The sequence below is a fragment of the Arachis ipaensis genome, chromosome B05 (assembly GCF_000816755.2).
Source record: "Arachis ipaensis cultivar K30076 chromosome B05, Araip1.1, whole genome shotgun sequence".
NCBI lineage: Eukaryota > Viridiplantae > Streptophyta > Magnoliopsida > Fabales > Fabaceae > Arachis > Arachis ipaensis.
In genome coordinates, this window is record NC_029789.2 from 6,600,183 (window position 1) to 6,605,888 (window position 5,706).

Below are 5,706 nucleotides of genomic sequence, written 5' to 3' on the forward strand. Positions count from 1 at the left end.
GCTTAACTTGGCCACTTTTTCTTCTTTTTTTTTTTCCTTTGTTGAGCGGAACCAATACATATCCCATTTCTTTATATTGAAAGCTATATAACATTTAAAGGATATCATATGGTTGATATGTCACTTCCTCAATTATGCCACTAAACTACTAATTAGTTGTGGTTTGGACTGTAGAAGGGATTGAAGAACAAACATTATTTATAATTTTGGTACAGTATGTCACTTTCATAATTTACTACTTTAATCTTAAATACCACGAAGATAAGTTTCACAACTAATATTAAAATCATGGAAGCAAACCATTATTTGTTTATGAATTGGCATACTACTAATCACATCTACATAAAATTTCCCGGATATATGTTATAACATATTTAGCAGCCAGTTATTTTATCATTTTTTGAAAGATATACTTTACGGTGTAATGATATTGCTCCATTGTTATAACATACGATAAATAATATGATATCGTTTAACTGATAGAAGAATTAATTTGACTTACAATTATATCTTCCATGAACTAATATAACTAAAAAATTTTAAAAACTATTTTAAAAAACAGATTATCCTTAAAATACAAATTTGAATATTAACCCTTACAGTAAGTCTAGTCTCTTCTTCGTTCTCCACTGTATCAGTATGGCACTGGCCTAGGCATAATCATAATTTTGTAAAATGTTCTCCATATTGTAATAATGATTTATGAACAGTTTGCCCCCTAAATATGAAGATGACAAATGTGGCATCCTTGAGTCTATGACACAAGTCAATGAAAAAGATGATTATATTCTGTTACACACACAAGGAAAACTGGCAAGGCTAGGTCATAGGTGACTAGATAGTTGTGAAGGACAACCTTAGCTGAATTTAGCACTCACGCCAGACAAGAATAGAAGAAATTCCCTGAACCCTGTAACCAAAAGTCGATCGGATCGTATTGATAACGCCCAACAGAGAGCAACAGTGTGGTTAAACCATTTACATAGTGGGGAAATTCGCATATCTGCCATGGAATAAAGTCGTCAATAAATTTTCTAATATACTCTTCTCTACTTATTCATACTGTTTGGTAAGCCAGCCAGTTGCGTCAATCAATCAAATCCAGATGCAACAGATCATGATTGCAACCTGCGATTTCCAATGAAGAGACAGAGGGAAACACAAACTGGACAAAATGATTCTATTCTTGTAACTGATACACCTATTGTTATTGTACAAATCCTCAATTGGGACGCTTTTTATTTTTAATATGGGGGAAGGGTTGGGGTGTAACAGCATTATGGAGAATAGGGGTGCTTTTCATGCATGTGGTGTCAGGAGGCTGAAATCGGACCGAACGATTTGGAATAAGGAACTCGGACGGTCCGATTAGAGGAGATCTACAAAAAAATAATTTTTTTATAAAATTCGGACGGTCCGTTTTGATTTTTTAAAAAAAAAAAAAAAAAAAAAACTAAAAACGGAGGGTCCGTTTTGTTTTAAAGGAAAAATTAAAAAAAACACAAATGGAAAACTGAGGGTCCGTTTTCAGTTTTTTTTTTTTTTAAAAAAAAAAAAACTGTAAACGGAGGGTCCGATTTCATGTTAAATAAATAAAAAAAAAAACAAAAACTAATCGGACGGTCCGATTTGTGATTAACGAATTTTTTTACAAAGAATTCGGACGGTCCAATTTCTCCCTATCCCACACTTGTGTCTAACACCTGTATACACCATAACCAAGCACAACTCACACACTCTTCCAATATCAAAAAAAATTAGCCCAATTGGGATGCAATTAATATTTTTCTCTCACTCTCGTGTCAATTTTCCCATATGCAAAGATAATTGCTATAATAACTGGTTCATCCGATTGATCCGGTCATAATTAAATAAAAATATAAAATTATAAAAATAAAAGCAAAGTAAAGCTTCTTGGTAGAATATATGCATTCAAGTTGATGTACATTTTGCATAAATAAATAATGAGCTTATCCCATACAACATTTTAAGTATATTTATCATTTTAAAATGAAACATTCAAATATTTTTAAAGCAACACAACCAATCAAATGGAGGTAAAATCAATAGAGGACTTGAAACAATTCATTTAAACATCCTTCTAATTTTACGTTGGTGCCTATTAGATCTTGAGTTGCAGGCTCAAAATGCAATTTTTTCATGTTGCTTAATTCCAAATTTTACTTAATTCTAAATTTTATACTAGAACAATGTTTAATAATGAAGTGCAATATGTAATCACAGAACCCTCATTTTGTTTATATTCAAGTCTAAAAAATCTTTCATATGCAATAGAATCCACCAAGGATTTTGCATAGTATATTTCCTCTATTATCTAACAAATTTAATAACAAATTTAACTATTAAAGTATTTAACTCTGTTATCTAGCAACAAAATTCAACTCAACGATGTTATCGAGCAACAAAAAAATGTGCTCAAGTTCAGTAACAATTCTAAAAAATCAAATACAATAGCAACAACTACCAGATTCAACAACAATTCTAATTAAAATTTGCTCAGGTTCAACAATAATTTTAATTTTACCGAAATCACTGAACCAGTGAAAGAACAGGGTCGAAAATTCGAAGATAGCTCACCTGGTTAACTGGTTCTAAGACCGCGATGAAACAAAAAGACGACCACCACCGCTCAAGGGAGCAGATGCTGCTTGACTGGTTCCGTCTGCTTTTGCCACCGACGAAGTAAACGTAGGGGCATAAGACCGCGACGACGACCTTTAGTCTCAGATGAGTGCGAGGCCGAGAGAGTGATGAGGTGAGGCCGTGAGAGATTGAGAGTGACGATTGACGAGGTGAGGGTGAGGCCGTGAATGTGAGACTATCAAGAGAGAAGAGAGACGAGGCTGGGGTTTCGGGGGGTTCCTTCAGATTAGGGTTTCATTCAACCGGCCAGGGGGCTGAAACGACCCCGTTTTTCAGGTTTTTTAAAAAAAGAAGACACATATCGGGTTAAACTAACTAGCTGGGTCAGCGGTTTTACTGAAAACTAACTCGGTCAAACCGATTTCCAATAGATCCAGTGATTGTCCGGTTCGACGAGTGACTCGGTCCAGCCATGTGACTAGGTGACCGGGTTTTGGGTCGAACCGATCAGGTTGAACCGAATTTGATAACTATAAACTCACTTCTATAGTTATCATAATCAAATCAGTAATTAATCCGATCATACGACTGGGTCACCGAATTACTGGTTTAACCGATGGATACCCGGTCATAATAAAATAAAGACAAAAATTTATAAAAATAAAATTAAAATTAAAAGTTAAAATACATGTCTTCACAAACATAAAAACAAGTATCAATTCTTATACATAACTATTGATACAAAAAGAGATAATAAATTAATCATTAATATAAAATACTTTCTCAATTTAAATAAACAAGTGAGAATAAAATTTATTTGATAATGCTTGCTCTTGAGATGATGGTATTTCTGACGGTATTTATGACGAAGATATTTTTTAAATTCTAGTAAAAAAAGAGCAAACAAAAAATTTTATCTTAGCAACCATTTTTAACAACAAATTCAGTTCATCAATAATTATCAACAAAAAAATTTTTGTTAAGTGATTATTTCAACACAGAAACAAATTCAAAATTCAGTGATAATAGTTATTAACAAATTCAGATAATTTTTAGGAACAAAAAATTTAACTAATAATTATTCAGCAACACAACAATAAATTCAACAAATTCAAGCCGGTCAGAAATTTATGTAAACAGTATAAGCCGACCATAATCTTCCTTATGAAAACTAGAGGGCTATGTTTATTATGAAAAAGTAGAATGGATGCGTTTGTTTACTCTTGGCGTCATAATTTCATTTCCACTAATATTAAAGACAACAAAGGTAATGCTTGGAATTGTTGCTTCACATATGGGAACCCTATTTTCAAAAACAGAAGGAAGCTATGGAATGTGTTGACTAATAGCATTGATTTAAGGAATGAACCTGGGTGTCTTATGGGTAATTTTAATGAGATCCTAATCCAAGGAAAAAATGGGCAAGCAACTGAAGCCTAAAGTCCAAATTGAAGAGTTCAGAGAATTTGTTCACAAAAATGCACTTATGGATTTGGAGCTAAACGGCAACAAATTCACATGGTTCAGCAACTCAAGAGAAGGTTTTGTCACAAGAGAAAGGCTTGATAGAGCTCTTGTGAATTGAAAATGGAGAGAGATGTTTGAAAGTGCATCTCTAACAGCCTTGTCAGCAATCTCATCTGACCATTTCCCTCTTATTCTCAAGTTGAAGTCGGAACAAAGGAGTAAAAAATTGTCTAGATATGAAAACTTTTGGGAGGACAATGAGGGCTGCAGTGACACCATAAAAAAAGGGTGGGGCTCACAAGATTGCAGTGGAAAAGAATGGGAGGATTTGTCAAAGAGAATAAACAATTGCAAGAAGGAGCTCATGTCATGGAGCAAGGACACGTTCAAAAGGGCAGACAGGAAAATCAACAAATGGAAGATTAAAATCCAAAAACTCTAAAATACTGCGCATACACTTAGAGCAGCAAAAGCAAATTTTGGAAGCCAAACAAGCGATTGCCGCATTATGGAAATAGGAGAAAAAAAAATACTCGGCAGAGAGCAAGAGTTAAGGTAGCCTTAGTTTTGAAATATTGAGATGGAAGTTGGGAGATTGGGATTCAATACTATTTTTTTTGGCTTAGACATTGATATTAAAAATTTAATTTTTGTCTCCAAAATGTTCATATTTCAGTACTTTTAAAAAATAAAAACATAGGGAATTGAAATTTTTAAAGATGAAAACTGAAACTTTAATAACATTTTATACTTAAAATATTCTTATTTCAATTAATTAATTTCAACTTTACTTTTTTGTGTAAATTAAATTAAAATTTTATTCTTATTTCAGTTTGTATCTCTTACTTTATATCAAACTTAATACTAAAACTTATTTTAGTCTTAGTCTCTCAGTCTCGGTCTTCAGCATCTTTTTCTCTTTTAAACACTATCTAAATGGTTGAAGAGGAGAAAAAAAATACAATCTTTTTTATGCTTCAACTATTTAAAGAAGAGACAAAAATAGGATTAATAGAATTAAAGATGCTTCATGCCAATGGATTCAAGAACAAGGGAAGATCTTAAAATCTTATTGAATACCAATACTCAGAATTATTCAAAACCGGGGGAAGAGAAGACATGGGGGGCATCATCAACAAAATTCCAAGGGTTACAGATGATATGAATAGTGTAACGTCCCTTCTAGCTAGAGCTTCTCCAAACAATAAAAAAAGGAACCAAGACAGAGGTTGAAGGCATCTGGCGGAAAATTTTCAACCAAATAAAACCAAATCCTCAAAATATTCTAACATTTGCGAGACTTATAGAAGTAGAATACATAGAAAGCATAGATCAATCAGAGCAATTATAATATCTTATCATACAGAGTTTTACGCTTGAACTGTAAAGTAGAGGTGGCAAGGTGTTACGGCCTCTAAAAGAAAAATACAAATATAAATATAATTGAAGGAAATTGTAACTAAGAGTCTTGAACGAAAAGCTAAACAAGAGCGTAACAGAAAATCACAATTACACACGTTCGAATAAACGTAAAACAGATAAACCAGATCGAAAAAAAGGGTAAAACAGATCAGAGTTCTAAAAGATACACATATCGAGCCATAGGCTCGACCTGCGAAGTTAAGGCTGGTTAGA

The 5,706-nt window shown here is 33.0% G+C and overlaps 1 protein-coding gene across 1 annotated transcript in view; it reads left to right on the forward strand.

The window, feature by feature from the left end:
* Window positions 1–2,771, forward strand: part of LOC107642698 — a 20,296-nt gene extending 17,525 nt beyond the window's left edge. The window contains exon 5 of the transcript XR_002362326.1: window positions 2,760–2,771. The gene's annotated coding sequence lies outside the window, so the exon portion shown is untranslated. The remainder of the gene's footprint in view (window positions 1–2,759) is intronic.